At 42.1% G+C, this 18,368-nt stretch overlaps 1 long non-coding RNA gene across 1 annotated transcript; it reads right to left on the reverse strand.

The window, feature by feature from the left end:
* Nucleotides 1-5,252: 5,252 nt before the first annotated feature.
* On the reverse strand, nt 5,253-18,119 carry LOC112662288 (uncharacterized). The gene is made up of 4 exons (XR_003138369.3): nt 17,957-18,119; nt 16,762-16,838; nt 7,434-7,482; nt 5,253-5,697 (listed from the first exon to the last, which is right to left on the reverse strand). It is a non-coding gene; the product is annotated as an uncharacterized LOC112662288 (long non-coding RNA).
* Nucleotides 18,120-18,368: the final 249 nt, after the last annotated feature.

Genomic DNA, 18,368 nt, shown 5'->3' on the forward strand with positions numbered 1-18,368 from the left:
CTCAACACCTGACCGCCTTACACCACCCCAAAGCCACTACAGCACCTGGTGGTTAGGAACAGACTCTTGCATCAGCCAACCTGAATCAGATTCCAACTGCGAGACCTGGAGCAAACTATATAATGTGTATGGATTCTGGTGTCCCCATCAGTAAAAATGGGGATGCTTATATGCTTTTTATTCTTCATCCTCAGTCACCGTCACCACTCTCATCACACCATCACACAGGTGGCTCACATATCACTCCCTGAATGAATTCATAACTCGGGGTGGTTTCTCAAATGCAACTGCAGAAAGTCAGAATTTTCTCTTTTCTTTCTGTTTTTCTCCAGCTTTATTAAGATATTTTTGACATGTAAGATATGTAAGTTGAAGGTATACAATGTTGTGATGATTTGATAAAAGTTTGCAGTGCAAAATGATGACCACAATATGGTTAGTTAACAGCTCCATCCCCTCACATAATTACCACTTTTTATTTGTGTGATTTCATTTAAGATCTACTCTCTTAACACCTTTCAAGTATATAATACAGTATTGATCATTAGAGTCATTATGCTGGACATTAGATCCCCAGAACCTACTCATCTTGAAGTTGGGAGTTTGGTCTCTTGACCAACATCTTCTCCCACTGCTCACCCCTGGCAACCATCATTCTACTCTGTTTCTAGGAGTTTAGCTTGCTTAGATTTCACATATTTGTCTTTCTCTAACTTATTTCACTTAGCATAATACCTTCCAGCCCATCCATGTGGTTGAAAATGGCAGAATTTCCTTATTTTTTATGCCTGAATAAGAGAATATTCCTGTGTGTGTGTGTCTGTGTGTGTGTGTGTGTGTTGCCTTTTCTTTGTCCATTCATCCATTGGTAGACACTTAGGTTGTTTCCAAGTCTTCACTGTTGTGAAGAATGAATGCTACAATGAACACAGGGGATTACTCCTTAATGCTTGCATTTGAACTTGATGTTGGACAAGAACCTATCTACCTAAACTGATTTCCACATCTGTTGTTTGTATTATGTTTTCAAAATACTTGCTACCTTAATAGGTACACCTTTTGTAAGTTTATTATATTTCAGCAAAATGTTTTTTAAAACTGAGTTGCTATTTCCTACCATGTTTCTCCCACTGCCTCCTGGTGGAAGAGAACTTCACCCCTCAATGATCTCAGACTGAGCCATGAGAATTTTTTTGGGACAGTAGAATATGGGTGATACTCTGTACCATGCCCAAGCAGGAGCAATAAGGGGCATGTGGTTCCAACAATACTCTTCCTTTCTGCCACAAAAATATCAATGTCCCACATACCAGCTGCCCCTTTCAGAGAGAAGGGGACATGGCTTAGAGGTGTAGCTGACCTGCAACCAGCATAAAAAGTGAACAAGAAATCCATGGGTTCTTGTGAGCCACTGAGATGTGGGTGTAGTCTGTTACCACAGCATCACTTAGCTAAAATCATACAAGAGATGTGAGATATGAAGGGAATCCCATTTTACAGATGAGGAAACTGAGGCTACAATATGTCAGAAGCTGCCAGGCTGGACAGTGAGAGCCCAAGCCTGTGTCTCTTTTCCCCAAACTTTGTGCTCATCCCACCACACTCTCTCCTTTCTGAACAAAGTTTGGTTCCTTCACAGAACTCATAGTTCAGAATTTCATTTATTCTTCTCTTTTTTGTCTGACTTCCCCATTGATCTAAGCTCCATGAAGGCTAGAACCATATCTATCTGTTTTATCAACTGATCTTTGGTTTTTGGTATAGATTAGACACCAGACTTGGATGAATGAATGGATGGATGGATGAATGGATGGATGGATAAATCGGTCTCTTCATTGCCTTGATTCTTGACTCTGCTGAGGAGACAAAATGACTACACAAAGAAGTGGAAATATTTTGACTAAAAAAGAGACATTAGAGCCAGTAGCCTGGCCAGAATCAGGAGATTTGGATGGATGGCATGCTTATTGCCCAAATTATTTGCTTCCTCTACCCCTGGCATTACCACTGCTCAGGCTCTGATACATCATATGGAGCACACGCAAACCCTCTATTCTTCTTCCTCAAACTTGCCCCTTCATCTGCATCTGCCACCTTGGTCAGGGCACCATGCTGCCCAGACACACATCCCAGAGATCCAGGGGTCCTCCTGAGTTCTTTACTTATTTTTCAAATCTGGTGAGTCACCAAGTCCAAATGATGTATGGAATTTCTCTTCACCTGCCTGGTTCTCCTGACCTGGCCTGAGGCTTTATGTCCTCTCCCCTGGACTTCAGTTCTTTCTGCTCTCACTCTCCAACTCCTCTAGAACACCTTCCATACTGCTGCCATGGGTCTTTAAAAATAAGCAAACCACACATGCAAATATATATTCATAAACAACAGTCAGCCTCCTGCTTAAAAAATATGAGGGAAGATTTTTACATTTATCTAGCATAGTGTCTTTCAAACTTTAATCACGAGAATCACCTCAGGGCACTTGTTAAAATGCAGGTTCCTGGGTACCACCCTTAACCTACTTACTAGGAATCTTCTAGGGAGAGGCCTGGGAATCTCCTTTTAATAAATGCCTCTTATGATTAGGCAAGTTTAGGAAACACTGATAAAGCCTACTCATTAAAATGAGATTCAGACATGTTGGCCAAAAATACAGAATTTTGACATAGAGAGGATTAAATAATATAATAGTTTGTCTCACACAGTAACAGTAACAGGTACAGTATCTCATGGGAGGTGAGGGAGAAAGGGGACTACAACAATTTATTTTTTTAAGGTTTTTATTTATTTGTTCATGAGAGACACAGAGAGAGAAAGAGGCAGAGACACAGGCAGAGGGAGAAGCAGGCTCCATGCAGGGAGCCCTACGTGGGACTCGATCAGGCCCTGGGCTGAAGGCAGCACTAAACCGCTGAGCCACCCGGGCTGCCCAACAACAATTTTTAAAAAAAATCTTTCTTTGTGCCATTTTCTCCCTTTATCAGGGGGAGACTTTTTCCAGAACTTCCACAAGCAGGATACTGGTCACAGCTGATCACATGCTCACCTGTAGTCTAGACCAACCTTGGCAAAGATGAATGGAATCACCATGACTTCATTAGAGCAACAGTGATTTGTCCCCTCAACACACTGCAATCCCAATAAAGTCAGGTTTCCATGATCAAGGAAGAAAGAGAAAGGGCCATTGGAGGCCCTGAGAATCATCAGTGCTGTTCACCAAATATTTCTAGTTCTCCACCCCTTCCAGTTCAGGGCGGGATCACCCTTCCCATCTCTGTCTGGTGAAGTGTGAGTGAGAGTAATCTATGTCACTTCCAGGAAAAGCTTTAAGAACCAATGCAAGATCTATCACATTCCCTTTTATTGCCTTGAGATTCATGGAACCAATTTCATGGAGCATCTCTCAGCTGGATACCTGAGGGACCAAGACGATCCAAGCATCCCCTGCCAACCCCCAGTGGATGGGCAGCATAAGTAAGAAACCAACATCTGTTGTTATAAACCACTAAGATTCGGGGCTGCTTACAACACAGCACAGGCTGTTCAGCTGGAAAGAGGACCTTACAGACCACACAGGCTAGGAAGTACACCCTGGAAACACCCACTGGGCAAACCATACAGAAGCACCTGCAGGAAAATTTCATTTGTAGCAGCTGGCTTAACAGCTGAAACATCTACCTTTTGACTGCTGTCTTGTGAAAGAAAGAAGGAAAGGAAAAAAAAAGAAATAAAAGAAAGAGAAAGAAGAAAGAAAGAAAGAAAGAAAGAAAGAAAGAAAGAAAGAAAGAAAGAAAGAAGAAAGAAAGAAAGAAAGAAAGAAAGAAAGAAAGAAAGAAAGAAAGAAAGAAAGAAAGAAAGAAAGAAAGAAAGAAACCTGCCTTTAAAAGAAGCAAGTGGTACGTACCCATGGAAAAGATGACACCATTTTTCTTCCTCTCCCCCTGCTAAGTCTCTCAAAATTAGGAAACAAGGAATCCCTGCAACAGAAGCATTGACTAAGAGCTTATTATGTATGAAACCCTGTGTTAAGCACTACTGTAACCCAGCAGCCACATGACAGGGCTGCGGTTATTATTACTCTCATTTTTCAAATAATAAATCGAGGCTTATAGAATTATGTAACTTGCTCTAGATCATACAGTGTGTGTGGAAGCCAATCTGTTCAACTCCATTCTGTTTGTTCTAATACAAGGTCTGTGTCCTGGGGCCAAGGAGAGCTCTAACTGTGCAATCTGAGAAGCTGTTGCCGGTGCTCCTTTTTCCCAGGGCCCAGGTAAGTCCATGCTCTGAACAGAGCCTATTAGGTCACCTCACTCATCAGAAGTACACCAAATCACCAGCAAAAGGGATGAATGCAAGAGAATGGCATTTTCTCAAGTCGATCTCAGGCCTACACTATTCATCAGCTTCTCTGATTCACCTCTCTCCCTCATCAGCAACCACATAATGATTCTGTAACAGCAACAGCATCCATCAGGATCATTTAGACAGGCCCCACCTGGGTTGGCCCAGGTCACAAGGAATACAGCGATGCAGGGGTGGAGTCTAGACAAACAAACAGCAATGTTCACCAGGCAAAAGACGACTCTTTGCTGCCGTTCACCATCCCCACCTCTATACCTTGATACATGCTCCTTTGTCAATATGCAATGTACTTCCCAACACCAGTTCCACTATCTACATTCTTTATACATCCATCTCCCCCACTGGACTGAAAAAGTAGAAAGCACAGGGAGTACATTGTATTAATTTTCACATACCTTAAACTCATCTCATTGCCTAGTACATAGTGAGTGTTCCATGAACACATAAATGAATAATGTAGCCTAATTGCAACCTGGATTTTCATGTTTCTATAGCCCGTTACTGCCTACAAATGCTTTGTATTTTGTGATTCTCAACAACTCTGTGAGCTACTCAGGGCATAATCCATTCCCCTTTTAAGGAGGAAAAACCAAAGTTCCAAGATTTTCAGTGACTTGGCCATAATCACCAATTAGTAGTCTGTACAGCCAAACACCAGACCATGTTAAACATGTAGCAGGAACACAATAATGCTTGTTAAGAAAGAGAAAAGGAGAAATGGAGAGATAGAGGAAAGACGGAGGTAATTTGGATCCAACCCCGATTCAATGGTCTGACCATCTGCCCATGAAAATTTGGCAAGACCCACGTTGAGGGGCTGAATCAATGATTGTTTTTATAGCCAGAGATAAGTGGACACATTTTCACATTGACGAATTATCAAACAGCAATGTTAGTAATGTCGTTAGACTGTAATAGAGATAAAATGCAATTTAGATATGCATATCCTCTTTCTAATCATCATTTTTCCATCAGCCTTCGAGGTCAAGTTGAGTTTAATCTTCCTCAATGGCCATACTTTTGGTTTCAGTCTCCCCATATTCACTGTACCTCCTGTAACTTCCATCTAGCACATAATGGGAAAGGCATGTGTCTGGAGACTGGGGAGAGAGAGTGATTCTTCTTTGTTAAAACAAGACAAGGAAGGTTTGTTGCAATGCTGCTTTTCCTCATTTCCTCAGATCTCCAGCCTTGTCCACACCTCCACAAATATACCCACTTGAATACACCGTTGTCTATTTTAGGCAAGTCCCAATCGTTCTGCAAACACAGATGACTGTTCATGGATGTTTTCAGCAGCTTTGGAAGGCATGATGTTTGAATTCTTGAAATCATCTATTTTTCATGTGTAAATAAACAGTGGGAGGAAAGAAGAAGGCATCCATACAATTTTAATGAACAAGATTCCCATCGGTCATCAAAAGAAAACAAAAGGTAGCTCAATGGGCACAAGGAAGCTATTTTTCTAGTGATTTTTCTGCTCAACTCTCCTGGGAAGAGGAGTGGCTTCTAAATTAGAAAGAAAAAATGATGCTCTGAGTATATTTTTCCTGTCATTTCATTGTCTTTGATCTTGCATTTCCTAAGAAAGAAGCACTTAACCTCCAGTGTCAGATCAATGTTGGAAATGCATGCTTTATTTTAAGATCCTTTTTGAATGCAGAGAAACTCTGTGAATCAGGCCAAATCTGTCTGTTCACATACAAACTTACAAAGAGTCAAACAATTCAGTTACATTCAAACAACCAATATGCTCTAAAACTATTGGTTGAATTCAAATATATAACTGGGTTTTTCATCAACCAGTAATGAATTATTTTTGAAGTAGCAACTATTTTCCAACATTTCTTTAATTTCCAAATGTAGTTAACTAAATTTAACTAGTCATGATGTTTTCAAACCATTTTCAGGGGCTCCTGGGTGGCTCAGTCAGTTAAGCATCTGCCTTAGACTCAGGTCATGATCCTGGAGTCCAGGGAAGGAGCCCCATGTTGTCCGGCTCCCTATTCAGTGGAAAGTCTGCTACTCCCTCTGTACCTCCCCCTGTCCCTTCTCTCTCTCTTGTTCACTCTCTTTCTCTCAAATAAATAAAATCTTTTTTTAAAAAAAATCATTTTACCCATTGACACTAACCAAGTGGATTCTCCCTTAACCAAAATGGCGGATTCTCCACAGATTTCCCAGGAAGGTAGGTGAAAGGCCCCCACAGTCACACAAGCAGTCCATCATGGATCTGTTTGAATTCCCTTTTCAAGTGAAAGAAGTGTATTATGTTGCCAGAAGGATACTCCATCATCTATAATAAATATTCATCTGTGTGTATCATGCACTTGAGCTGCATGACTGATGAACTCCTGCTCCAGAAATGAATGGGAAACTCACTAAGACAAATGTCACCTTTCAGTGCTGTTCTTTCAGATAAATTGCAGTTAGATTTAAACAAAGTCAGTAATTTCATGCTTTCCAACTGGTGCCTGATTCAGTTCAGACAGCCCCCACTGTCTGTATAAGGGTGCTAACACCCAATTTGATTAGTTGGGTTTTGGCAAGCTCTACCAGGGAACAGTCAACGATGTCTGTTCAGCAATCTTATTATTGGAATACAATAATGCTAAAAGTATTTAAGCAATTTGGCCAATTTAAAATTTGGGCGGCTTCATTCATGGTTTGTAGGAACATACAAAGGTACGGCTCTTTTGGAAAGCAATTTGGCACCATGCCATAAAATTGCATTTGCTCTTTGATTCAGGAATCCTCGTCTGGAGATTAATCCAAAATCTTTTGTAAGGGGGGGGGCCATTTATCTCCCAGTCCTTGGGGTTTTTTTATAGGGGGAAATTTCATACCCTAGAAGAATCAGAATCCTCCCTCTTTCATGCTGCCCCAACTGAGATAGAAGGACCCAGAAATGGGTACATTTGGACATGAAGCCCAACAAGAGCCTTCAGACATACGTTGGACTCCCTTTCTCCATGATGCCTTCAGGAGACTTGTTTTGTTCTATGCTGAGCAAGAAAAGATGTGAAGTTGATTCAGGGGAGGAAATATGAGGAAACCCATATGGCCAATACCTGATTCTCCATCCATCCGATCTAACACTTGTCTCTCATTGTACCAGATCTGTGGGAGGAAAAGTTTCATATATTAGCCTTTATTAAATACCAACAAGCTTTAATGTCTGAGATATCCACTGTGGTATTATTTACTATCCAAAAGTGGAAACATTTTAGGAACATAATTCACTAAGTGTAATATACAATAGTAGACAGCCATTGCAAATATTGTAAATATGATGTGCAAAATTTATTTTAAAATAATAAAGCAAAAAACTGAAGGATAAAACAGCAGTAGCAAAACCTCAGTATTTGTTAAAACCAAGTCATGAAAACGTTAATGTTCATCACACTGATTTCTCTCTAAAGATAATCAAATGAGGTAAAATGAGATATGGGTCACACTTAACCTAACTTCTATTATATTTATTTTATATGGATTTTTTTTTTTTAGATTTATTTATTTGAGGGGGGAGGGCAGAAGGAGAGAACAGGGCAGATAGAGTCTTAAGCGACTCCATGCTGAGCACAGAGCCTGACACAGCGCTTGAACTCACAACCCCTAGATCACCACCTGAGTCAAAACCAAGAGTAGGATGCTTAACAGACTGTGCCACCCAGGCACCCCTATTTTATATGAATTTTTATTCATTTTTCACATATGGCAATAAAGGGTGCTCCTTACCTACAGAGAAAGTGTTGTAGCTCAAGTAGCTTCTTGGATGGCAGAAAGGCCAAAGTTTATTAATGTAATAGAGTTTAAAACAGTATTACTTAAGTATTTAGATCTGGAAAGTTTTTGTGGAGTGTACTTGCCAGACCATCCCCTTACTTAATGTTGCAAGAAAGTAGGAACTCATACATTTACCACCAGACCCTCCTCCCCACACACTGAAATGTTTCAAGTTTAATTGTTCTTATCTTGATGAAGTCCCAATAGTTCATTTTTGCTTTTGTTTCTTTTGCCTTCGTGGATGTATCTTGCAAGAAGTTACTGTGGCCGAGTTCAAAAAGGGTGTTGCCTATGTTCTCCTCTAGGATTTTGATGGAATCTTGTCTCACATTTAGATATTTGCAAATGACGTATCAGATCAAGGGCTAGTTTCCAAGATCTATAAAGAACTTCTTAAACTCAACACCAAAGAAACAAACAATCCAATCATGAAATGGGCAAAAGACATGAACAGAAATCTCACAGAGGAAGACATAGACATGGCCAACATGCACATGAGAAAATGCTCCACATCACTGGCCATCAGGGAAATACAAATCAAAACCACAATGAGATACCACCTCACACCAGTGAGAATGGGGAAAATTAACAAGGCAGGAAACCACAAATGTTGGAGAGGATGCGGAGAAAAGGGAACCCTCTTACACTGTTGGTGGGAATGTGAACTGGTGCAGCCACTCTGGAAAACTGTGTGGAGGTTCCTCAAAGAGTGAAAAATAGACCTGCCCTACGACCCAGCAATTGCACTGTTGGGGATTTACCCCAAAGATACAGATGCAATGATGCCGGGACACCTGCACCCCGATGTTTATAGCAGCAATGTCCACGATAGCCAAACTGTGGAAGGAGCCTCGGTGTCCAACGAAAGATGAATGGATAAAGAAGATGTGGTCTATGTATACAATGGAATATTCCTCAGCCATTAGAAACGACAAATACCCACCATTTGCTTCAACGTGGATGGAACTGGAGGGTATTATGCTGAGTGAAGTAAGTCAATCGGAGAAGGACAAACAGTTTATGTTCTCATTCATTTGGGGAATATAAATAATAGTGAAAGGGAATATAGGGGAAGGGAGAAGAAATGTGTGGGAAATATCAGAAAGGGAGACAGAACATAAAGACTCCTAACTCTGGGAAACGAACTAGGGGTGGTGGAAGGGGAGGAGGGTGGGGGGTGGGGGTGAATGGGTGATGGGCACTGGGGGGGGAGGCACTTGACAGGATGAGCACTGCGTGTTATTCTGTATGTTGGTAAATTGAACACCATAAAAAGTAAATTTATTTTAAAAATTGTTCTTATATAACTTTGTAGAGAACTCTTATACATAGACTGTTTTTAGTCAAAAAATAAAAAAGCAAAAATTTTAACACACAATCCAGCAATTGTTGTGTTCCTTGATATTTACCCAAATGAGTTGAAAACTTAGGTCACACAAAAATCTACACACATATGTATAGCAGCTTTATTCATCATTGCTAACACATGGAAGCAACCAAGATGTCCTTTTATACACAATCGGATAAACAAACTGTGATTTATCTATACAGTGGAATATTACTCGGTGATAAAAACAAATGAACTATCAAACCATGAAAACATATGGAGGAATCTTAAATGCATTTTTCCAGGCAAAGAAAGACAATCTGAGGAGGCTCCATACTGTGTGGTTCCAGGTATATGACATTCTGGAAAAGGCAAAGGTATGAAGACAGTAAATGACTGGGGTTGGCCATGGACCTAAAGGATTGACGGAAGGGGGAATTAGAAGGAGCCCAGAGGATTTTTAAGACAGTAAAACTATTCTGTATAATTCTGTAAAGCTAGCATATGTCATTCATTATGCATTTGTCCAAATTATAGAATGTACACCACAAAGAGTGAACTTTAATGTACTCTCTGGGACTTCAGCTAATAATAATGTTATCAATATTGGTTCTTTAAATATACCAAATTAATACAAGATGATAACAATAGAGGAAACTGTGGGTGGGATTGGGGAGGCATAAGGAACACTCTTTCTGCTCACCTGTTCTAGAGACCTAAATCTACTCTTAAAAATGGTCTATTAATTTTGTAAATGATAATTCTCACTTTGTGGCTATAGTATCACCTCTGCCACCAAGTACACATAGGTGGCATCTAAAGTGGTCAAGACATGAGTTGAGTCAGCCAGCCATGACTATCAGAGCAATGCTCCTCTGACATTCTTTTCATGGCCAACGCCAAAAGAAGGGCTCAGTGACATCTGAGACCTTGCCAACATGGACTTTGCCTACTCCCTCTATTCCTCTACTGTTGGAAAATTCACATAGTTGGAAATAAGTCAGAATGCACGGTGTTTGACAGATGCAAAGCCAGCCAACTCCTACATTCAATAGCAACAACCATGATACCCAGATTTGTTAAAACCAAGCAGCAATGTCAAAACACTTATGTAGGGCTGAATTCAAACAGAGAACACTAGGACACAATTCTATGGACTCGAAAAATTAGAGTGTGTTCTGAACTGAGATTATGTTTAATATGTGATTCTCTGGTCCTAAAAAAAAATCACTATGTGTGTCCTTTAATTGGAATTACAGCTAAAACTGTGCTTGAAAACATGATGGGAAAAAAGATCAAAAGGAAAGTTCATACAGAGTTAGAGTTACTATGTTAAGATACTAGGATTATGTGTGATTCTAACAAACCTATATGATTTTCATCATTGCTATGTATTTTTTGGAAGCTGATCATCAATCATTTGATTGTTGAGTGATGATTCTGTATAAAGTACTCTGCACTCTTAGGGAGTGAGTCTTTGGGTGTAGCACACAACTTTTATGTCTCAGGCTCAAATATGACATGGGGAAATTAAGGCCAGAAATTTGACAAAAATCTCATGATTTAGAGGAAGGCCTAAAATCCAAATGTATTCATATCCTTCTTGGGGAAATATTTATAATATTGATTCTAACACGCTGTATTGAAATTCCTGTCTAGGCCTCACTAGACTGTGAATCAAAATGTTTTTCCAATTCATCCCTATGTCACCAGTACACAACCTAGTCCCTGAAATACAGTAGCTGCCCAATAAATGAACAAGTGAGTTTGATTAGTAGTACTCTGGGTTGCCCTTGAATTGATTCCTCACCAAGAATTGTAAATTCCTTGACAACCAGGATGACCTCGGCTTATATTCTTTTAGCATTTTCTCAAAACATGATACAGTGTTGGTAGGTAAACTACCAACAAACTGATGGATGAATGGAGGGAAATTTAAACCTAATAAACCTACCAATCCATTTAGTCTCATTACGGGTCATTGGCCCTGAGCATTTTAAACCTTACAGTTATAATAATGCCAGGGGTGCCTGAGTGGCTCAGTCACTTAAACATCTGATTCTTGATTTTGGCTCAAGTCATGATCTCAGGATTGTGAGATCGAGCCCCATGTTGGGCTCTATGCTCAGTGCAGAGTCTGCTTGAGATTCTCTCTCCCTCTCCCTCTGCCCTGCCCCACCCCCATTCATGAACATGCACTCTCAAAAAAAATGTGTATATATATAGGTATATATATATAGGTATGTGTGTATATATATATATACATATATATATATATATATATATATATATATATATATATATTAGTGATAATGTCTAATGCTCATTGAACATCTACTCCATGCCAGGCACTGTCCAGAACATTTTCTTAGTCACCACATCTCTGTGCTCTAAATATCCCTCATCCCCCTATATTGTAGTTCATAGGTATAATGAGGCATAGAAGAGCTAAATCCAAGATCCATAGATACCAAGAGGTGAAGCAGGGGTTCAAACCCAGACAGTCTGACCCCAGAGCCCGAGCTCATCAGCTTCTTTTCTGCCCGGCTCATTCTTTATGAGTGAGATCTTCCCTCTGTCAGAATTTGCAGGAAAGGAGTAAGAATTTTGCCCACAAAGGGTTCCGGTGTATTTTTGTGATTAGCAGATAAATCTAACTGGCATTACAGAGTTATTCATCATGGTTTCCATACAGCAGAAGGTCTGCCAATGCCCTGCCGCACTATTTGACTTCACATTGACACAAAGCAATGAGAAGTCAGATCACAGAGGTAATGCTGTCTTGATTTCCAAACAGATGAAGTCTGGCAAACAATATATTTTTCCACTCAACACTGACTCCAACTCCAAAAATTTCTGGAGCTGGCAGTAGCAACATGTAAACATTGTCAGGGCTTTTAATAAATGATGGTTAATAAAACCTAAAAAGATTAGAGCCAAGAAGCCTAACTTCCTGTGTTTCCCATTATTTAATAATTTATTATATGAAATCCATTGACCTTTCCGTGGGCTTTTTTTAGAGGAAGCTGGAGCGTTAATTATGGTTTAGCTACTTTATTGAGCAGCATTAGCATACAAATAGGACATCAATAACCAATTATAATCTTCGTCTTGGAAAAGCAGGTCTTTTCCAGAGCCTCTGCGACTGCTAACTCAGCCACTTAAAGGTCTCAGCAGTTAATGATGGTGGCATTCAAGGCTCTTCTCAATCGACCCCCAGGGGGTCTCTCCAGCCTGCCGCCCTGATCCTCCCTTCCAGCCAAGCTGGTCTACCCACTGTAACCAAGCAGAACCTGCGCTCACCTACCAGTGCTTCTTCTCTCCTGCTGAGTCTATCCACTCAATCTCTGGCCCTTTGATTTCTTGGCTCTGTGCACCCACCCCCAATTCCCCATTCATTCAGCAGATGTTTATTGGACCCTGGCTCATCCCAGGCACCGGTGATGTTGGGGAAATCCCAGTAGCAAGGCAGACATGATCCCTCCCCATAGAGGCTACAGGCTAGTGGAGGGATTGGCAAACATTCCCTGTAAAGGGCCAGAGACTGCATATGTTAAGCTCTGTAGGTCATATGGGGTCTGTTATGACTGCTTGACTCTGTCTTTGTAGTGGGAAAGCAGCCACTGACAAAATGTAAGCAAATGGACATGGCCGTGTCCTAGTGAGAATTTATTTACAAGAAACAGACAATAGGCTGGATTTGACCCATAGGACATAGTTTGCCAACCTCTGGCTTAGAGCCTGGACTCTGGAGTCAGAAAGCTGGGTGGCCTTCAGCAGGTTACACTATCTATCTGCACCTCAGTTTCCTCATCTGTAAAATGGGGATAATAAAGTGCACAACAGACTCTGGCATTCCCCTGCTATAACCCCACCAGTGGCTTGCCTTGAGCCAAATGCAGACTTGAACAACCTGCCTCCCACTTAGCTCTCTGAACCTCTTCATTAGCAACCTTCCCATCCCTGACTCCATCTCTGCCATGCTGATCTTTTCCCGCCAGGGCCCTTGTGATGCAGCCCCTGCTACCTGAAACCCTCTCACTCCCACTGCCATGGGTACGGATCCCATCCTTCCCGGTCCAATAACAAATGTGGTTTTCTCCCAGAGACCTCCTATGACCAGCCCAGCTAGAGGCACCCTCACACGCAAGGAAGGATGCCACCAGTTTCTCTCTGTTCCTGCCCCCACTTACCTCTTTTGGAGCACCATCCCAATTTGTGTTTATTTAATTCCTCATTGTATGTTCCTCCCCTAAAATATCAGTTCCATGAGTGTTAGGATCTCATCAATGTGTTTCCAGCACCTCGCCCAGTGCCTGGCATAAATAATCAGTCAATAACTATTTGTGTCATTAATAAACAACAAACACCGTAGGCGAACGTATCTTGGACAATTAAATGGCCTGGTATTTTATCTCTTCCACTGTTACATCAAGCACAATAGACCAATGACTCATATTCCTTCAAAGAGCTGATTTTTTTTCTAATATGAATTTTATCTTATAGCATGATGATATTTGATTTCTGGGATGAATAAATCATTGCCTTGTAGCACTTAATTTGATTGTGCCTCAAATGTCCCACATTGATCTACTTCTTGGGTTTCAAGGGCTTTCTTATTATTTCTGGTGATATTCCTTTCCATGGAAGAACCACTCCAGACCAAGAACCAGAAGGACCAAGTCATGAAAAGCTGACAGGCCTGGGTTCTGGTCCCAGATCTCTCAGATGCCCCGTGTGACCCTGGACTATTCAAATAACCTCTCTGAACTTGGTTTCTTCAACTTCAAAGGAAGAATATGAGCAGTTTTAGCAACAACAATCTAACATTCTCTGTTGAGTCACTGGTGTGGATGATAAAAATGAGTAAGAAAAACATTTGAACACACTTGCTTCATGAAAACACACTGCTTCGAAACAAATACTCGTGTGTTATCCACTCATGTAGAGCTCTCAGTCGGAATGGACTTTCTGGGGCCAAGGCAGTCCCTGAAATGATTAATTATTGTAACAGCAGAAAGGTAGATGAAGAAGCGACAGATGGCCCATGCGAAATAGCCTAGAATCACCTGCTATGAAATTAATTCCACATCTTGGAGGCTTGGGGCTCAGAACACCGTGCAAAAAATGACTGTTGATAAATCGTGTGTGTTTGTGTGTCAGCCTCTCTGCAAACACCTAAATAATATATGTCGTGTCATGTTTTCTTTCCTCCATCTCGTTTTAATACATTATCATTTATAGAAAACTGTGGGGAAACGTGGATCATCAATCAAGCCGTTAATTCCTGAGATTATGCTAATGAGATGCCCGGAGCGTTTGCTTCCCGGAATAGCTGCTCCCCCAGGAAGGATGCTCTTGGCTCTTCCAGCTCAGCCCTCCCTGCTTGGATCCGGGACCACAACACCATGGTGCTCCTCTTAAAAGGGCACCCAGCACGTCAGCACTGGCACAGGCGGGGCTGGCCCAGCCACACAGCAGAGGCCAGCGGCTTCCCTGGCAAGCTGCACATGAAACGGGCACGTGTGAAACACGAGGGGGAGGAAGGTGGGAGACCCCAGCTAATGAGCTCAGGAGGCCTCTGCCACAGCTACTGCTCCCACAGGGGAGCAAAGTGGAGGAGGAAGCCCGAAAGGAAATAAAGAGCCTCCTCGATAAGATGCTTGTCAGCTGGCCTGGCAAGAGGGGGCCCGAACAGCCGGGACTTCCATTCATGTGGAAGACAATCGGGGTAATGAGGTTGATGCCAAAGGAGAAAACCTCGATTATAGTAACTATCACTCACCAGGCACTTCTTGGCCACCGTACAGCAATGCGGCCTCTCCTCGCCACCAGTGTCACCCCCTTGTATCCACCGGGCCCCAAGAGGTGAGTCAAGGTTGCCCAGCTAGTGAGGAGCGGTGCTCCAAGCCAGGTGCACTACAGTCAGGAGTGTGTACTCACTGTCTCCTAGACTGCATACAGATCAAACTTGGTGGATTTTAATTCACTCTTTTCAAGTCCTCCAGAGAAATAAAATGGGTTTAGCCAGCACTGTCTTTAGGATGCTCCAAAATGAAAAATCCCAGGCTAGAAATGGATATTAGGCAGGCGTGAGTGACAATGAGGCAGCTCTGCGTCTGGACTGTGGTAGTGGTTAATCAAATCTGTGATACAACTGCACACACACGGGCATGGATAGCTCGTGAAATCTGAATAAACTCTGTAATTGAACCAATGTCACCTTCCTGGTTGTGATGCTGTACGATAGCTAGACAAGAGGTTACCTTGGGGGGAAACTGGGTGTCAGGCACACAGAACCTCCTTATACATTTCTTTGCTATAGACTAACGTTTGTGTCTCCACCCTAATACAGCTGTCAAAGCCCTGGGCTCCAGTGTGATGGTACTTGGAGGTGGAGCTTTTGGGAGATGATTAGGTTTAGATGAGGTCATGACATCAGGGCCCCCATGATGGGCTTAGCATCCTCCTACGAGGAAGAGACACAGGAGCACAACGTGACTACACAGTGAGAAGTCAGCAGTTTACAAGCCAGGAAGGACTCCTTGGCAACCAGCAGGAAAACAGTACACAACCTGATTTTTTTTAAAAATGAGAAAAAAATCAGGAAAGTAGATGGAAACACAACTGGTTGATTAGCACATGTAAAGATGTTCACCTTCGCTAGTAGTCTGGGAAATACAAATTCAACCAACAAGGATATGTCCTTTCACATCATCAGGTTTGTAAAAATGTAAAGTCAGACAATAGCAAGAGCAGGTGGGTTACAAAGAAATTCTCAAAGATTCTGAGGGAGTGTGCATTTTTGCAACCAGTCCGGGAGCCATTCTGCAGCACTAGGTCAACCTGAAGGTGTGCCCATCTATTACCTGACAACGCCTCTCCAAGATGTACCCCCAGAGACACTTCCTTGCACACACAAGCATGTGCATGGAGCTTTATTTGTGACAATAAAACATTTGGAAACAAGCTCAGCATATTCACAGGTGGTTCTGAATCCATCAATGCCAGGCCTGGTTTCTTTAGCTGGGTCCTCCTGAGTCTCAGCTGGGCTGAAGGACAAACCTCCTGACAACAATGGCACCCCATGGGGACAGTCTGGGCTGCTGGAGGTTATGCTGAAGTTCCAGTTTCTCTGACACCAGGTCTGGGGAATTCAAACACATTTGTGAAACGTAAACACACTTCTATGTTCTAAGGGCCACTGTCAAGGTTGGGTCCTGGACTCTGTCAGTGACCGTGCAAGAAAGTGGGCATATGGAATCTTTCCTGGACCAAGAACATACCAGGGATCGGAAGAGGGAAGCCAGGAGCCAGCCGGCAAGCTTCAAAGCAGGTGAGCAGGACACCTTGAGGATAAAATCTACAAAGAAAGGGTGGATAAAGCACCATGGGGTGAGTATGGTTGGGACAGAGCAGAGGACTCAAGACCAGGGGCTGCCAGTGAGCAGCTACTAAATGGGAAGGAGAATAAAGGAGCCACCTGTTGGTCTCTTGGTGCCAGGTGCTTTCCAAAGGTTATCTTGTTTAATGTAAGAACATTTTCCCTCCTTTACTGAGATGTCAAGACTAATTCCAAGGCAGCTCATCAAGTTTCAGGCTGTAAGTATTGGGTCCAGGATTTTAAGCCAGGCCAGTCACACCCCAGAAGTCACTGTCATTCATCCCTTGTCATTTCATGGCCTTTCCTTAAGGTGAATTGTTTTGCAAGCCATCTATTCAGTTGCACTTTGGTTAATGATATTTTGGACCATGAACCCAAGATTTGGGACTGGCTGGGGTGCCCACTGATTAAGTTCGACAGCATCACTACTTGGATGGTATGAGGATGGTCTTCAGAGATGGATGGAGTTTCTCTGGAAAGGCCCTAAAACTTTCTAAACTTCAGTTTCCTATGTTATAAGATGAGGGTAAGAGCAACAGTATTTATCTCATCGGGTGAAAAGAGGTAAGATTTATTGCAGGCCAAGCCTGGTTCCTGACACAAGGCCAGAGCTCCAAGAGAGTCAAATATTCTAAGCACTTCATGTGTGTCCCTCTTCTTTCCCCAACTAGATTCTAAGCACCTCCTGGGAGACAAGCTAACTCCCATTTATTTTTGCATGCACTGCACAATGCCTAGAACACCACTTTCTGTCTGCTAGGGGTTAATCCACAGCACACTGCACAAAAACAGCCTTTTACTGGACTGTAAAATCTGGAAGTGGACTTTCTATATCCTGTGGCTTTACATTCATGAGTTCTGGAAAACTCCAGCCCCAGAACAAACATTAGGGCTGGCCAACTTGGTCAGGGTTGTCACCAAAAGTTGGGAATAGTACAAGCACCAGAAATAGAAGGCACATCTTTTAGGTGTTGTTTGGTTTAAGGTAGTTGGTTCACCTCGTGCTTGTCCAGAAGAGTTTTCCTTAAATTAAAAAATGCTAGTAACTCATTCTATTATAATTGGAAAACATATTTAAAACACACTTTCAGAAGCACCTGGGTGGCTCAGTCAGTGAAGCATCTGCCTTCAGCTCTTGTCGTGATCCCAGGGTCCTGGGATCAAGCCCCAAGTCAGGCTCCCTGCTCAATGGGGAGTCTGCTTCTCTCTCTGTCTCTCACTGCTGCTCATGCTCTCTCTCTCAAATAAATGAATAAAATCTTTAAGAGATACACACACTTTAAGATAAAGGGAGTGAAGTCTTTGGGAAACAGGCTGCATAAAGGGCCATTATTATGTCATAGTCAGTTAAAATAGGGGCGTCAGACAGAAAAATGCCAGCGACAAAAGTAGCTTGTGTTTGCCTGGCTCTGGCACATGCTACTTGTCATTCGACCTTAACCATAACACTGGTGAAGGTCCTCACTAGACCCATTGTACAGAAGAGAAAACTGATATTGCAGAGGACAA

This window comes from Canis lupus, chromosome 13 (assembly GCF_003254725.2).
Source record: "Canis lupus dingo isolate Sandy chromosome 13, ASM325472v2, whole genome shotgun sequence".
Taxonomy (NCBI): domain Eukaryota; kingdom Metazoa; phylum Chordata; class Mammalia; order Carnivora; family Canidae; genus Canis; species Canis lupus.